General features: G+C 42.8%; 1 long non-coding RNA gene across 3 annotated transcripts in view; it reads left to right on the top strand.

Moving 5' to 3' along the window:
- The window catches only part of LOC128325871 (uncharacterized), a 46334-nt gene extending 37467 nt beyond the window's left edge, over positions 1-8867 (top strand). For all 3 annotated transcript variants that reach the window (XR_008307697.1, XR_008307698.1, XR_008307696.1), the window contains 2 exons: positions 383-502; positions 7250-8867. This is a non-coding gene — a long non-coding RNA (uncharacterized LOC128325871). The remainder of the gene's footprint in view (positions 1-382; positions 503-7249) is intronic.
- The last annotated feature ends 9186 nt before the right edge of the window (positions 8868-18053 follow it).

Below are 18053 nucleotides of genomic sequence, written 5' to 3'. Positions count from 1 at the left end.
ATCTGACATTTCTATTGTGAAGGTGTTGCTGCTGAGCATGCTTGGGACTTCCCTTTCATATTATTTCAGTCTCTAGCCACCATCAAGCACATATCGCATTTCCCCAGTGAAATCCCTGGGACTTTCAAGTCCTTCACTGTGCTTAGATTGCATCCATTATTATTGATTTTGTTATCTTTGAGAGTGCTGCAGAATTATGAGATTTCATACAGCTCTTCATAGGGGCTTTTCACAAGAAACTTCTATTTAAAAGTTCTATTGTGTATATTCAGTGATTCGAAAACTAATAATTGAACATCTATAATATGAAGTTGCTTGGGTCTCACTCACTCACTGGCATGAAACTCCCAGACCAAACCACAAAATATACTTGTTTTTGCAGGTAGGTTCCAGACTTTGCCCAGACTAACAAAAGAAAGGTGGGGAGAGGGAAATGCGGAAAAACTCTTCCATTGGAAAATATGAGGAATGATGCATCGTAGAGATACACAATGTGGCCAAGGTTAGTGGTTCGGGGGAGGGGGTTAAATGTAGAAAATGGCACCCAGCATCCTATGGGAAGGCCAGGAGGCTGATACAGCATCCGCAGGAGGGCCAATCTGCCCCTGCCACTCGGTTGGCATCTGTGGCTGTGTGGCGGCCATTTGAGTGGTCAACTGGCACTTAACTGCTGTGCAAGCCACTCAAATAGCCATCGCACATGCACAGAGTCCGCTGAGCAGCAGGGGAAGAAAGACAGGCCTACCCAGGCCCCCCATTTTTCACAGGTATTTCCCCCCACGCTTGCTGCCCCCCCCAACCAACATCCTGAACAATGCTTGCACATTGCAAGCCCTTTTATTAGTATACTATAGAAACAGATATTCTATGAAAATCTTTTATGAAGGTCCATTAGATGCTCCTAAGTGTGTTTAAAATGTCATAGCTGCTTGGAGGCTGGTTCTGTTCTTCTCTGCCAGGAATCTGAAACGCAAATCTCTCTCTCTCTCTCTCTCTCTCTCTCTCTCTCTCTCTCTCTCTCTCTCTCTCTCTCTCTATATATATATACACACACACACACACACACACATATATAAAATGAATAATATAACAATATGAATATATATATACACACACACCCTGATCAGACAGACAGTGACAATACCTTATTTGTAAAATGAGAATGCTCAAGTGAATCTATCATGCAGCTGCTGCTTGTACTAAGCTGAAAAATGAACTGCTAGCATACATAGATTATCTCTTGGTTGCCATGGATAAAAGAGGGTTGATATTGTTTCTTTCACTGAATGTTACATACTATGGATTTTCTTTTAGGGCAATGCAAAAAGTATTTCACAAATAGGCAAAAATCCATGTAAGGACATTATCTTTCTGGAGTCAGAAAATAAAACATGCCTGCAACTTGAAAAAGCAGCATTCCAGAGATATGCCAGACATCCTACAAAGTTGCTTTTATTCCCTTTTGATGAAGAACAATACCCCCTAACATATATAGGGAAAGTGAAACATTTAATTACTTTATTATCTAGAAATAAGTTCAATGTTTTATTTGACAAGAGCTGCTGCTACCTCATGGACTGAGGTTATGTTGAGTTCCTAACTATGGAAACTGCATGACATTCTAACAGAGTATGAATGCATCAGAAAGATGTGTGTCCACACTGCAGACAATTTCCCCACTACTGATGCACCCATTTGTGCAGTGAGGCAGAGCAAGGTTTGATGGTCCTCTGCTTCTGGAAGTGCCTTGTATCACCTGAAAATATCTCCTTGAGGCGTGTGTGACCCTCAAGGACATATTTTTAAGGGGCATTTCTGGAGGCAGAGAACATTTGATCTCACCACTGCATGCCCAACTGCATAGCTAGGAAAGCTCTTTGTAGTACATCTTCTTGACACATCTACACTGCATTAGTCAAATGTCGATCAATGTGTGTGCATGCATGCTGCGAGTCTGTGGGAACATACTGTGAATGTGAATTCTCCACTTGTTGAGAATTTCAACTTTCATTTTCAAAGATGAAGTTTCTAGTCATTATTGCTTTAAAGGCAGGCTTGAACATCTGTGGGCAATTTCTGCTGAAATCTCAGAAGTCAGAGGAGTGGCTGATTTCCAGAGTGAGGCCCTGCTTAGCTTTTTTTTTTTGTCCTCTCATTGCTAGCCAACTCAAATAAAAGATACAAAATTGTAAATATGATGAAATAAATTATAAGCCAATCTGCAAATTTAGTTTGAATCATTTAAACAGCTTTTCTTGGCACACAGAATGTGGATTACCTAGATGCAGAAATAAATTTATTTATTTATCTATCTAACAATACCGATCCCTTACTGAGGAGCCAGACTACAGGCACCAAGGGCTAGATTAGCTGTTTTGGAAGACTGACTCGGGGAAATAAGGAAGGAAGGCTGCCACGTTTGCAAACTCTGCTATGAACATCATTCAAATCATTTAAGCAGTAGAAAGCCACTGGCCAAAACTGTTTATGAATTGCTGGAAAGTATGCCAGGGACTAATCTTGGACTCTCCTTATAAACTCCACAAACATCAGTGGAGTCTTGAGAGTACTTAGTTTCTAGATTGGATTGGTTAGTGACTTCCCTGTCTGTTTGTTTTATCTGTGGAAAGAGCCGTGCTGGAGCTGATAAAGGACGGGTTTATAGTACTCCAGCGCACCAAGTCCATTGTCTGCTTGCCAGTCCTTAGCACTAGTATCTTAGGCTGCGGCTGACACTAATGGCTTTTGTATACCAGAGCCATACAAAATCTTATAAGCTTTGCAAGTTTTCTATTATATCATGTTTCCATACCATTGCTAGAGCTACAGTCCTATAAAGCCTTAATGTGATATAGATATATCACGAGCTTTTATCAAAGAGAGAGATGCGAGTAGAAATGGAGTCAGGTCTTCAAAGAATTTCTGTTTTCCTTCCAAATGTATTAAGTTGCCAGAATAATTCAGTGTGTGCAGCTTTTGGGCCAAAAATGTCTAGACTAACAAAAACAGGGAATGTCATATCTCCATAATCATATTAAAAATGCACTGTTTGATATGCACAGCCATTGTGCCTGGTTATTGAATTTTTCAGCTTTGTTTCCCCCAAACACTGGGATATCATTCTCTGTATACCTGATATTGGGTGAGGGTTTTTCAAAAGCCCCCTTTTCTTTCTTCTGTTATTAATTGCAGTCTTACTGCTCAGTGAGATTACCCAAACTTTGATGGGTAGTGTACCCCTCTTGTAACCTTCAACAATTGTAAGGACCCCCAACCCACCAAAAATCTTGCTACAATAATATTTTCTTGTTAACATCTACATGGAAAAGAAACCTACAGAGAACTGCAAGCCACCTCCAGGAAAGCTTTCAAGTATCCCTGGGAGTACACAAACCATAGTTTAGGTTTGAGAATGACATTCTCCACTAAGCCTGAATGACATTCCCCACAGGCTTAGAAGGGCAGGGCTTTTGGTCCACCTCCAAAAGGAGCCAGCAAATGAACTGCCTGCAGGCTTGTGTTACAGTTTAGAGCAGGACAAGGAGAATGAGGGTGCAACTGTTGCTTGTCTCGGCCCTTCCTGCAAAAGCCTTGCTCATTGTCAGGAATATGTCCCTGAGGGTTGTGCAACCCTCAGGGATACATTCTTGCTTATAAAAAAAACAATACGAGGGGAGAAAAGTGAAGATCACATCCTCATCCTCTTTCTTTGCATTTTGCTGTGAGACAAGACTGCAAGGCTGCTTGTTTGCTGGCTCCTTGCACTTTTGCTCCAACTTTCTAAGACTGTAGAGCATTTTGGTCACTGCTCTAAACCATGTGGCAAGGATAAGATGTATAGTGGTAAGAAAAACATTCATTCATTACAAGTCACTTAAGTTGGCAATCATTTTAAAATTGTAATAATTTTGAAATTATGTCACAATTTGTTCATTTTAAAAAGCAACCTGATCAGCTGTTGTGATGCATCAAGGCCTTGATTAAGGCACACATTTGCCCTATCCAAATGTGTTATCCAAACATGTAGAAGGGAGGAATCCGATTGGGTGCAACTATGTGTACAATCTCCACACGTATCTCCACACAAACACTGCCTGAAAAAGTCATGATCCATACAACTCCACAACTTCTGCAAGGTTCTTGATGGGCCGTGCAGAGGACATTCTGCACATACAGTGATACGTGTAGGGAAGAGGGCTTTTTCAGGCAATAAGGTAATTCACATGACCAAAATCCCTGGGGCTAGGGAGGGCGGTCATCCCCCACATGACTGCAGCAATCCTCTCGCTGCACTGCTCAGCTGCACACATAATCACCCCTGCAGCAAGTGGTGTAGTGTTCTGGAGACTGCATCCAGAAATCCCACAATGCAGCCCAGCATCCAGAAATACAACCCACTGTCCAGAAATCCCACAGCGCACCACACAAGAGCATGGTGCATAGAAGGATTTCCCCACAGCGGGGTGCTCTAGCCACCCAGCACTGTGTCTCTGTGCCACATGACTGTGGACCAGGTTAGGAGGGTGCACCCATGCCTTTATACTTTGGTTATAGCCTGGGGGGAAACCCTTGGGCTGCCTGGCAGGGCAGTGCAAGGACCAGGTTCAATTCCAGCGCTCCACACGAGCAGCCCTATCTGTTTAGGGCTGTGCAAGCCTGGATAGGGCTGCTCATGTGAACAACCTCAATGGTTTACTGTGTATCACCCTGCCAGCTCAAGAGCGGGGTGTACATGCTGGTTCCATGCGACTCAACAACCCATCTCACCAGGCGCATAACAATGATAGGGCAAGGGGAGACAGTTGTCTGGGGGCCCCACTGCCTGGAGGGGCCCCCCAGAGGCACCTCACGTGACTCCCCATTGCCCCCTGCCCAGCCCCAAGGCTCCTCAGCCACTTGCCCTGTTCGCCGTCTCTCCAGCTTGTTCTCCTGGCCGGCAATCGAGCAGCAGACAGGCTGCAAAGAGCTCCTTTTCTCCCGCCTCTCAGCTGATCGGCGGGTGGGCGGGGCTTCCACGGAGGTCTGGTGTAGGCCTCTGTGAAGCCTGAACTCCAGTAGGGCCCAAGCCAGCCAGGAAGGAGGAGGCAGCCAGAGTGGCCACCACTGTTCTCTGCAGCAGAAGACCCCCCTGCTGCCAGGTAGTGTGAACTCCTTTTTGTGGTTACCTTCCCCACCCCCCCACCCGGATATATAGGGATCTGCTTGCCATAGGGCTTTGATATGGGGGGGAGGGACTGAGAAGTCTCTGAATATTTATTTTGAAACAGCTTGGAAAATTTGCTGGCTTAAAAAAACTATCTAAAAAGTCCTATAAGTGGCTTGTTTCATGGCAGAAAATTACAAAAACTTCTGGAAGAAACAGTATTATATTTATTTTATTCATTCATTTATAAATGCACTTATGTTCAAGTTGTTTTGCAACCCAGAAGGTCTGAGTGAGAACTGTGAAGCATGTCTTCTGCTTTTATTTTATTTTATTTTTCTTGTGTGTGAACTGCTCCCCAATAACTTGCAGGGACTTCAGGGTAAATCTGGCCAACATGTGAATGCAGCACCTCTATTCCAGAGGAGATGTGTGTTAAAGGGCTTTAAAAGCCTCCTGTGAAAAACCTCCTGCAATCAAACTTGACTGAATTTGTTCAGAATTCTGAGAAAACAAACATAGGCTCACCCTGCATGGTTGAAAGTCTCCTTTGCTAATCTGCAGCGAGGGGCCCATTTTAATCATTCATCTTTCTAGTGTGTTCTAGGCATTAAAAGTAAAACAAATGTATAATACTCAATGTATATCACTGTATATTGTGACGTGTGCGTGTGTGTATTCAGTGAAATGTATTTCCAGACAGCATACTTATTTTGGAATATCAGACTTAAATCCTTGGGGGCCTGGGGTGTGCGGAGGCCCTGGACTTTGAGTGGGGGGCCCCCATTTTAAATTCTCATCTCTGGGCCCACTCCAACCTTGCTACGCCCCTGCATCTCACTCCTAGTGAAAGTATAGAGGTGGCTACTAAGGAGCACATCCTTCTTGTAGCATCTTCCATCTTTCACTTCCATCTTTCACTTTTCATCTTTTCACTTGTTGTAGCATCTTCCATCTTTCACTGTAGCATCTTCCCATCTTTCACTGGGAAGCCACTCTGCCTTCCCTAGCAGTGAGGACGAGGTGTTGAGTTGCATGGAACCAGCATACATGCTCCATTCTTAGGGGCTCACACAGAATATAAGCCAATATATGGAATGCATGGAGGCTAGTGCATGCCATTCCCACAATCTCCCATGCACACACGTACACACACGTGCGCATGCTTGCGTGAACACACACACACTGGGATAACATCCAGCTGTGGGATAACCACAGATCTAGAGTACCAGGGTCCTAGAACTAAGGGCAGCATATAAATACAAACAAATAAAATTCACAATATGAACGAAGAGACCAGCTATCATTTACAATATAAGAAACAGCCATTTCTGTACACTATGGCCATGGTTTAGCACACAATTATGTATATTTAAGCCCATGTAAATTATTCATCTTAAGCATGGTTCGCTCTGCATGGATTGTGGCCTTAGGAACATAGGCAGCTGCCATATACCGAGTCAGACCATCAGTCCATCTAGCTCAGTATTGTCTACACAGACTGGCAGAGGCTGGCAATGGTAAACCCCTCCTGTATTCTACCAAAGAAAATAACATGGCTCTGTGGTTGCCAGGAGTCGACGCTGACTCAACGGCACAACTTTACTTTAATCCCTGCTAGATCCCTCCTAGGCAAGTAACATCCTACCATATATGGAATTAAGGTAGAATTCCTTATGACGGGATTCCTAACCTTGGAGTCTCAGATTTTTCTGGACTACAATTCTCAGCATCCCCAGTCACAATAACCTTGGGCTATAAAGGGCTTTGTCATCCAAACACAACTGGGGGCCCAAGGCTGAGAATCCTTGCTTTATGAGGCCATTCCACAAGATATGTGCAGAGCAGCCTTTTGACTGATCCACAGATATGTACCTGTAGTGATTGTATGTGCCTGTAGTGATTCCACATTACTGGAACTCAAATCAGGATTTAGCTTTTTCTGGAGCAGCTAGACCCCTCATCTCATCACAGTTATAACAAGAGCTCTTTAACATCAGTCAACATGCAATTCTCCAGTGAAGACAGACGGCTCTGAGCTACTCTTTGAAATCAATTTATCTTCATTGTACTTATAATAAAACCAGTGTATTATTTACTTTCTAGGCATAAAGTGGATTAAGCAATACAATGACTTGCACGAATGTGGAAGATGACTTTTCAGCAATGTATTAGTGAGATGACAGAAGAAGAAAAGCCGTAGTGGGTCTTGCTTCTCAGCAATGCTTTCCACGTCAAGATTAAAAGGCTTGAAACAGATTTAGCAGTTGACTTGCTGCTAAGAATGGCAGTGTCCCTTGAAGCATCTTTGCTTTAACACCAAGCAAAGTGTATGGCTCTCTGAGATCCTATACAGCACTCAAAATGTTGCAAAACAGAAGTACCTTCTCCAAGTCCAACTTGATGTTCCAGAAGTCAGCTCTATATGCATGCAAAATCTGTGAACAACACTTTGGTGGTGGGGAAAGACCCACTCAACTTTAACAGCTCTTCTGTTATTTCTTTCATTAGTTTTCTTCAAACATGTCAAATATCTGAAGCTTGTCATTTCCACACATTAGTTTGAGCTTTTGTTTGGTGTCAAACGGAAATGTGCTTCAGTGTTTCATTGCTGTTCTTTTTCTTGACAAAAGAATAAACGATCCCTTCTCGACCTCCATTTCTGACCACATTCTTGCAATAATTGTCCTTGAGCTGAGGGCAGAGTTGCCAACTACGGACTTCTATAGAGGATATGCAACTATTTGGCGCATCGAACAACTTTTTTTGCATTAGGAGGAATAGAGACTATTTTGGGGACCAAATGTTTTTTGCATGTGTTGTGGTGTCCGAAGTTCTGGGACACCACAACACATTTTGTTTGCTCAGAACACTTTGCTCTCATGAGCAGCTTCTTTTCCTCCATCTCCTTCCCCTTCCTACGGACCTACGGAAAGCCAGAGTGGAGGTTCTGCTTCATTATCAGGTTGCAGCTCCACATGATGCAGGAGCATGGATAGGTGGACCTGGCAGGTACAGCTTGCTTCTTTCATGTGGTGGCAGTGGTGTGGCAGTGAGACGTTAGCAGTTAGCTGACTAACTTTAGCAGCTACCCCTGCTAACTGTGTAAAAAGGCACCTTTCAAAGTGTTGGATTTTGTCTATTTATCATGGGGGGAGCAACCAACCCCAGCACAGCATTCCTTCAGTGGCTGGTGCTGGTGTTACCTGGTGTTTCTTTTTAGATTGTGAGCCCTTTGGGGACAGGGGAGTAGCTTATTATTTATTTTTCTTTGAAAACCCCCTGTGGAACCTTCTGTTGAAAAACTGTATATAAACGTTTATAGTTGTAGACAACAGGAAGCGAGTGGGAGACCATGCATGGACCATTGAGCCAGCATGCAAGGAGGATGGCCCCTTTTATAGGGACTTCTGTTTAGAATTAATATCTCCACTGCTGGCTCCTTTTCCAGGAAATTCGCCTAGTCAACAAGTGGCTTTCCTGCTTGAGGACAGTATTCCTGCCATCACTCGAAAAATGGCGGGCTTTTGTGCGGCAGCTCGAAGATTGCGTCAGTTTTTAATTAATAATTCTAGTGCTGCTCTATAACCTTTAAGATATAATATTGTTGGTGGGTTAGACTGTTGATTTGTTATCTTTTTAACCATTAATTTATATTTTAATTGTATTTTCCCCCTTGTTGTGCTGGTCATAGACTGTAATAAACTTTGATTGATTGATTGATTATTGATTGATTGATTGAGGCCGACTCGGTAGCTAGCTGGCTGCCCTGCCTTGAGCCAAGAGGTGAAGTTGCTGGCCTAGCTAGGGAGAGCAGGCTGGTTGACCCGTCGGGGAGGAAGACAGAGGACTATGTGTGTGTGGTAAACCAAAACCCGGAGATGAATTTTCAGTCAAGAAGCAGGGGCCTTGAAAACTCTGCACCTAGACAGCAGACTGAGCAGACATACAGCTCGCCAGATGCATTCCCAGATGGGGCTTTTAACTTATTTTCCCACCAAAATGGAGGGTGCACATTCAGATATCAGCCAAATTTACCCCAAAGTCCATGTGATATATTGGAGGGCACTCCATACATGACTCGTCCTTCCCTGCATATTGCAGTCTAGCCCGATATATGTCAGGGATAAAAAAATCCACTTTTCCCGTCGGAGTATCCTATCTGTCCCAAACTCACAATAAAGCCTTACAGTAAACCCACAATAAAGCCTACTGTCTGGCAAAGCTCCTGGAAAGCTTCACACTGGTGAGCTTTATTTAGTCTCAAATTATCCAATTTTTAACAAAATAAGCACATATAACGCCAAAAACATGCAAATTTTATGCAAATTGATGCCTTTTTGAAGCATCTTTTTGGTGTCCTTTATTTCTACTTTTTTTTTTTTTGTAATGGATAGCGACTTTTTTCACCATCTAGACCTGGCAACCCTAGTGGAGGGCTGTTGGAATGTTTAATTCTCCACTACTGTACATAGCTATTGCTATGACTGTTGGCATTAATCAAATGCTTTTAACTAGCTATCTTGCAATTACTGATGAGCACTTCTCTGTTACCTTGCTCACAAGAAGTTCTGGCATGTGAAGCATCAGAACTGGGTTCTTGAATTAGTAAGAATTTTCAAGTTCATACAGGAGGCCTGTACGTAGGACACCTGATCAGCCTGGACACACTAAGTCAAATGCAGTCCACCAGGGACTAAAAAAACTTCCAGTTCAGGCTTTTTGCTTTGTACAGCAAAAAAAGAGGTGGAGGAGAATTATTAAGCACTTGGCTGTTCAAAATGTACAGTAATTGAGGCCTGTGTTCTATCTATTTAACAGGGATCCTCTGATGTTGTTGACTACAACTCTCAGTATCCCAGCTGCCATGGTCTTTGCTTGGGGATGATGGGAGTTGTAGTTAACAGGAATCCCTGTTACAGGGAACACTGGTGGAGACTGGGCTATGGTATTCAGACCTCTGCTATAGGAAACTGTTAGTCCACTCAAAGGAGCTCTGGATTGGCCCAGCAGAACCTTTATTAACTGCAGGTTGCAATCCCTATTTAAGCATTTGGTTAAAATAATGAGTCTTCCTGTATAAAGTAGCTGAGTCCTTGATGCCCTTTCTCCATTCTTTAAAACAAGAAAGGAGTAATCTAGGGAGCAAGTTTTCTAACTCGGCTCTGGAAGTGCCCAGAGGCTGCCTCCCGTAAATTGATTTCCTGGTTTTTGCTTTCTGATTTGAACTTCATGGTGCTTGTTTCTTCTCAGCTTAGGTTTGTATTTTTTAAAGTGTGGCCTGTGGGTGATCCTGCTTCTGATTAATCCAGTTGTTTAACCACTGTATCCTAGCAAGTGTAATAGCACTTCCTTTCAATTTCCCTAGGACAGAGGTTTGGCTGCAAGGCCTATATTTCTCGATCCTGAAGGGTCATTTTTGAAAAATGGTGCCACACTGATTATTTATTTATTTATTTAACTTATATACCGCCCAAACTTTAGTCTCTGGGCTGTTAACAGTGACATAAAAACGATTAAAGCAAATATAAAGGGTTAAAACAGTTTAACAATTTTAAAACAGCATAAAATTAAAACCTACAAATTTAAAAAGCTGAAAAAGCTTGGGTGAAGAGATGGGTCTTCAAATGTTTTTTAAAAATAGTTAGAGATGGGGAAGATTGTATCTCGGCAGGGAGCGCACTCCACAGTCTCGGGGCAGCAATTGAGAAGGCCTGTCTCTGTGTGGCCACCAGACGAGCTGGCGGTAACTGGAGATGGACCTCCTCAAGTGACCTCAGTGGGCGGTGGGGCACATAACGAAGAAGACGTTCTCTTAAATATCCAGGGCCTAAGCCATTTAGGGCTTATAAGTTATAACTAGCACTTTGTACTTTGCCTGGAAACCTACTGGCAGCCAGTGTAGCTCTATCAACAAGGGAGTAATGTGGTCTCTCTGAGATGACCTTTCGGTCATCTAGTATAATGGTCAAATTTGTTAAACTGTGGCTTCACAATATCCTCAGATGTTCTTAACTAATCAATATGACTTCCAGTTTCTATCCAGAATTATTTTAACTGCCCATAATAGACTGCTGATTGAATCCCAGTGGTTTCACTGTTAACTTTCAAATTACAACATAACAACAAATTATGCCCTGTCATTTCATATATGGCCTTTTGTCATTGAAGCTATTCTCACGAGCAGCAAAAACTGGGCTTCAGGTTTTGCTGCTCATGAGAACTGCCGGGAACCCTGCGGCTCCTGGTGGCAGAGAGCCCTCTTAGGTAGCCCACCACTTAACTCAGGTTTTGGACACAAGTGTGCCCAAACACTGGGTTAACTGATCGTGTGTCTGCCACGGACATACTTGAGGGGGAGGGCTCCCAGTTATGCACCGCACACTTTGTGCGGTGCATTATAGGGGTTCTGGGGGGCAGGGTGCTGTGCGGTGGTACTTCCTTGAGTCCAACCCCCAAACAGCCAGGTGAGGCACAGGGATGTAGATTCGTTCTGGAGACTGTTTAAGAACACACAGCAATTCAGAACAATTGAGGGATGCTCTGGAAGAAGCTTGTGTAAATGTCTCTTCCAATGCTAAGGATATGGTTTGAGTCATCTTAGCCAGTACTGAAGCCAAAGGTGTGAAACCACTTATGGAGCAAAGGGCTTCATGGAGATCATTATGATAATTATTCAAATACATGTAAAGCTGATATAGATACAGTATGATGAAAACAATTGTTACCAATTGCCAGTGAGGGCAAGATAAGCTACAATATGGTTAAGATATGTATGGGATAGCATAGATTAGTTGGATTAAATTTAGATCAAATATGTTCAAAGTCCTCCTGGTGGAGGAACACTTGAGCAACATAACAAGTTTTTTTAAAAGGTGAGATGGAATCTCTTGCCCTGCAAGTTTTAAAGAAGAAGCTGAATAAGCATTTGCAAGTGGGTACAGTCATCATCTTAATGCATTATTTTGCTGGGCTGGTCCAAATCATAGTTGTTTCCATACCTACCTAGTTTTAATATGCATTGGCAATTTCATATTTTACTTTTTTAAAAAGGCTCTTACAGAAAACGTCTTTGTCTAAACACTGCCTCTGAAGAAGAGTCATTGACTTGAAACATTTTGGGCTCAATAAAATATATTTTCAGTGCCTCTTTTAACATGCATAAATTTCAACATGTCTTTTTGTTCAGCAAGATAAACACAGCCCACCAGCCATGTATAGTCTGATAGGTCATTGATAGCCCTTGTCATTTTTGAAGTCCTAAGACTGTACATAAATTGCATATACATTTCAAATTTGTACATAAATTGAACAAAAGTATCATATGTAAATTTCAGGCAGATATCAACGTGATCAATAAAGGGTTCATGTAAAAAGAGTTGCAATACTGAAAGTATAGCCCATAATGTTGTGGGTTTACACATTGGAGAGATCTGTCAGGGTCTGGATGGGCCAAACAAGCTCGGACATAATCCCTCCAAGACTGAGTTGCTTTTGCTTACTCCTCGATCTGGCCAATTGCTGAGTCTGAAACTTTCCCTGGATGCTGCCCCTGAAGGAGGTGGTCCGTGACTTGTGGGTCGTCTTGGACTTGTGGCTCCTGCTCAAGCAGCAGGTGGAGGCCGTGGCCAGAGGTGCCTTTGCCCAGCTTTGGCTGGTCCACCAGTTGTAGCCCTATCTCAACTGGCAGGCCCTGGCAATGGTAACTCATGCCCTCGTCATCTCTCGTCTGGATTACTGTCATGTGCTCTACCTGGGTTGCCTTTGAAGACGACCCAGAAGCTTCAGTTGATCCAGAATGCGGCGGCCTGCCTGCTTATGGGCACTAGGAGATATGATAGTGTGACACCTCTCTTGCGGTCGCTACACTGGTTATCTATTTGCTTCCTGGTCCAATTCAAAGTGCTCATTCTCACCTTAAAACCCTTCATGGCTTAGCACCTGCTTACCTTCAGGACCGCCACTCCCAGCCAGTCCTGTCCCATCCTGTGAGATCTTCTCAGGTTGCTCTTATTTCGGTGCCTGGCCTCCGAGATGTTCATAGTACTAGGGCCCGTGGAAGGGCTTTTGCTGTTGCTGCCCCTTCACTTTGTAATTTGTTGGAAGTTAAAGGACTTTGCGCTGTCTCTTTGTCTCAGATGGTGGAGGACAGAATAGTAAGTCAGAGGGCTAGAGCAGTGATTCTCAAACTTGGGTCCTCAGGTGTTATTGGACTTCAACTCCCATAATCCCCAACCAAAGGCCACTGAGGCTGGGGATTATGGGAGTTGAAGTCCAATAACACCTGAGGACCCAAGTTTGAGAATCCCTGGGCTAGTGAGTCAAGACATTGGTCATCCCTTCTCCACTGCTCTGACACTATCCCTTTGGATATGTAGATTGCTAATCTCAGGGATTCAACTTCCTCTCTCTCTCTCTTCCCTACCTGGCCTCCTACCTTGCAACATGGCAAGCCTCTCTCCCTGCACCATATGTTCAGAGAGGATGCAGACTCCATCTGCATCCTGCTAGATAGATAGATTAGAGATCCTAACTCCTCACTTTCCTATCTAGAATGGAGTTCCTTAATAAATGCCTTTTATATTGATTTGAAACTATGAATTGGCTCCAAGTTACTTTACTCTCAGCATACACGCATGCCTAACTAAATTTCCGCTGTGTTGTGCCTCTGTGCACTCTGCTATAATGAGAAAGGGATTCTCTCACCACAGAGAATTTCCAACAATTCTCTCCCTGCCCTGGCCCGATTCGATCTGCCTCCTCCACCCTTTCAGCCTTTAAAACCTTATTGAAGACATTTCTTTTCCGCCAGGCGTTTGCCCTTTAATTTTTTGTTTATTTGTTTTTAAAATCTCAGATGCTGTTCTTGTTCGTACATTGCCCTGAGTCATGTGAATTGGGTATTAAATAGCTAAATAAATAAATAAATAAATAAATCTGGATTCATATCCCAGTTTCACTGGCAACTTGCTGCACAACTAAGTTCTCAGTGGGCTGAGACCATGGATTCTACAAAGATTTTACCAATTTTGGGGGGTAAATTTTTTTTGAGAGGTTGATTGCCTCTCTTTGCAGAAACTGCGAGATAGACTGAGGTCAGATTATGTACACTAAGGACTAATTAATGATTAAATGCTGAGCTACATACTGCTTGCTCTATTATGTGGGAATATCTGGTTTCACCTAGAACATGTGGACCAATACATTATGCAAGCCTCAGGCTTTTATCTGCAGAATGAAATTAAGAATGTGGGGTTTTGTGTGTATGTGAAGACAAATGATTGTAAAACACTCTAAATGTGGAAAAAATACCTTACACACTATTAATTAAAAATTAACATGTGATTGCGATGCAAGGTTAGAAATGGTTAGAGAATATGAAAATTCATGGCTAATTATGCACAGCCAATTTTTATTACTACTTCTTACACTGCTATTTCCATTTTATACAAACTTTGAATCACACTAAATAACTCATGAATCGTTGGTGAGATGGAATGCACATAATATTAAACAGATCCCTTTGCATAGCAATGGGCACACAACCATGCCAGTTTTTTCAGCTGGCCAGGAAACTAGTTCTAGTGGGTAGATTCCTTCCTGCAGGAAACGACTGCATGTTTTCATTTCTACTGTGCAAAAAAGACTCAACAGCCTTTGGAAGTATTTTAGAACTTAATGGCTTTCCTCCTCATTCCTTCAAAATTTATAGCTTTCATTGTTCGGGTGTAAATGAAAATGTCTTTAATGCAGGTATAGGCAGTACTTGACGTAAGACGTTCCAAGTTAAGACAGATGGCACTTAAGACATTTGTAAATTGCCACCTTGTTTCAACTTCACAGCTGTGTTTCACTATACAACACTTGCTATGGGAAGAAAGGCTCCACCAGATGGCTGTGAGTGTGTGGGCCAGAAGAGGGAAAGGTGTCCATGGTGGATCAGGCTCATTTTGTCATCTAGATTGACACTGCTGATGCATCTGTAGAAGGATTGGCTGCCTCACCTGTCCAAGATTCTTCCCCCAGTTGCTGCTTCCACTCATCCTTCTCTAGGCTCAGCTGCACACTGTGATGGCAAGAGGCAGCGGACCTGGTCTGTTCTCAGTCCACACACCATTTCCTGCGCACTTCCTTCCTTTCCCACCGAACCACTGCTCAGGAGGAGGAGGAGAAATGAAGGTGAGGTTCCCAGTCGGTTCCTTTTTTCCTTCCACAGAAAAGTGGGAACGAGCCAAGAAGGGTCTGGGAGGGAATGGGTGGCAAGGGTGAGCAACTTCTGATTCTCCACTAACAACTTCTCTGCAGCATGCCTGTGACTGACACACCATCAGCTTTCACAGCAACAAGAAAAAAGGAGTATCCAGTCCAAATTCCCATGTACAAGATTCCCAGTTTAGATGTTTTGACTTGACCATTTTCAGGAACCAATTGTGTTGTAAGTTTGAGAACTTCGTGGAGGAGAAGTCTATCATCGGCTACTAGTCGGAGGGCTGTGGGCCACCTCCAGCCTCAAAGCCAGGATGCCTCTACCAGTTGTAGGGGAGTAACAGCAGGAGAGAGGACATGCCCTCAACTCCTGCCTGTGGCTTCCAGCGGCATCTGGTGGGCCACTGTGTGAAACAGGATGCTGGACTAGATGGGCCTTGGGCCTGATCCAGCAGGGCTGTTCTTATGTTCTTAACTAGCTGTAGAAAATATCAGCAGGAGGCTACTTGAAGCAGGTATAACTGCCATTTGGATAATAAGGAATGCAATTCTGACTTGCTAGTGGGATGATCTCTTGACTTCAGATGTGTTAATGGAACATAATTTTATTTTCCCAAGCATTTCTATCCCATTTTTTTCTGTATCAGAAAGACTCAAAGCAGCAAATGCTTCAAAGATGGCAGAACACTTTGAAGCTATACATGTGTGTTGAATGAAGTTATTCAAAACAGAGAATAGAGTCTTCACGGCATTTTGTATCATAAAGAATGTTGTGTACCAGATCAGCAGGATACAGGATTTAACTGCAGAGTCCATTGTAGAAAGGAATAGATGCCTTGGCTTTCAGTAATTAAATAAAATGGTCCAGTGGGGAAATCATTCTTTTAAAGGTGGGGTGTAAATGCACAAAATAATAAATAAATAAATAAATAGATGTACAAAAGTTATCCCATACTTCTTATAGTTCATGTAATCAGCCAGTAATGCATGTTATACTTGCCAGCTAGTCCACACTTAAGAGGTGGGAGCCACTGTGTGCTTACATTTAAAAGAGCAACCGTAAATTTGAAGAGCTGTGTGGAGATGGTGTTTCTTGCATTAAAAGAAGCAAGTCCAGTATTGTCAAATGCCTTTTTTGTTGTTTTTTTGGTACCCTCACAAAATTCTTTGGTTTTGTTCAGAATTTCGGTGGGACATATTCCAAACCTAGCAAGTTCAAAGAGCATCATTCCAAACAAGTCTGGCTCAGATGCTTTCAAATTCACCCCAACCTACTGAAATCAAGAAAAATCCTTACCTCTGAGAAAAAAGACAGGGTCAATGGCAGCAGGAAGGGAATATTTGCAAGAGATAGAAAAGGTCTTAGCAGTTTCCTAGAAATTTTCTCCTGGGGAGCATGGGAGTTATTTGTTTGTTAACTTTTTATACAGTCTTTCATTAAAACAATCTCAAGGTGGTTTACAAAATATGTAAAACGATATAAGACTATAAAAATTACACAATAAAAATATTAAATTGGAATATAAAAATACACATCTAATTAAAAGTTTAAAAAACGTGCACAATATAATAATAAAATACAAAGCAGGAGCAACACAAACGACAGTCATATAAAAGCCTGGGTAAAAAGCCAAGATTTCACTTGCTTTCTAGAAACTGTGATAGGGACTGAGGAGTGGATGCCCACCAGGAGACCATTCCAAAGTCTGGGGGCAATAACTGAGAAGGCCCTGTCCTGCATGCACAACAGCTGAGCCTTCCTCATTGTCAGAACATGGAGCAGAGCCTCCGACAACGACTTCATCAAGCGGGCAGAAACCCTTTGGAGCAGGAGCAGGTATCCAGGGCCCAAACCATTAAGGGTTTAACGGGTAAAACCAGCACCTTAAATTGGACCTGTAAAACAAATTAGCAGCCAATGTAGCTCTTTCAAAATGGGTGTAATATGATCCCAGCAGGCAGCTCTGGATAAAATCCTAGCTGCCACATTTTGCACAAGCTGCAGTTTCCAAATATTTTTCAAGGACAGCCTTATTTGTATCATTAGTATCTCCCTCTGCCTTCAAATTCAGTTTGGCAGTCAAAGGAAATACAAATCTCATGTTCCTCAGCAGAAATTATTCTTGAGCATAATTTTCAACAAGGCTCCTCCTGTCCTAATGAGCCCTTCCAGTTTATGATGACTCCCTCTCTTTTGTCGAAAGTAAACTTTTGTCGGCTTGGAAAGGGAGGGAGGAACTAGTGGGAGAATGAGAGAGTTCATCTAATCTATTTTTGCAAGCCCATCTTGCAAGCACTAGAAAAGATTTGAGGGTTTTTGAACACTCACAGTGCAAGTTCCCAAAAGCAAGTGCAAATCAAGGCAAACTAGGAAAAGTCCACAAGGCTAGCTAAATGGGTGGGGTGGGAAATCACATGTCAGTACCATAAACTATTTCAACTTCAGGAAGTGTCTGGGGTCTGCATGGTTATTATGCTCCTTATGAATTTTCCCTTCATTGGGTTCCGTCCTTTTCCGTTTTCTTCCCTAATCAGTTTTCTTGTAACCCCCCCCCCCCCCCCGGGCACACTTTTCCATTCCAGCACTGAAAAAAGAAAGTAGCTTGCAATACACCAAAGAGAAAAGGGTAAGGAAGTATCCCTCTGTGCTACTAAGGGTGAGCAGGATCCTTCAAGACCATTGCACAGTCAGCATACCACCTGG

The sequence above is a fragment of the Hemicordylus capensis genome, chromosome 5 (genome assembly GCF_027244095.1).
Source record: "Hemicordylus capensis ecotype Gifberg chromosome 5, rHemCap1.1.pri, whole genome shotgun sequence".
In the NCBI taxonomy this organism is placed as follows: domain Eukaryota; kingdom Metazoa; phylum Chordata; class Lepidosauria; order Squamata; family Cordylidae; genus Hemicordylus; species Hemicordylus capensis.
Note: the sequence above shows the minus strand (reverse complement) of the source record. Positions and strands in the feature narration are given on the sequence as shown.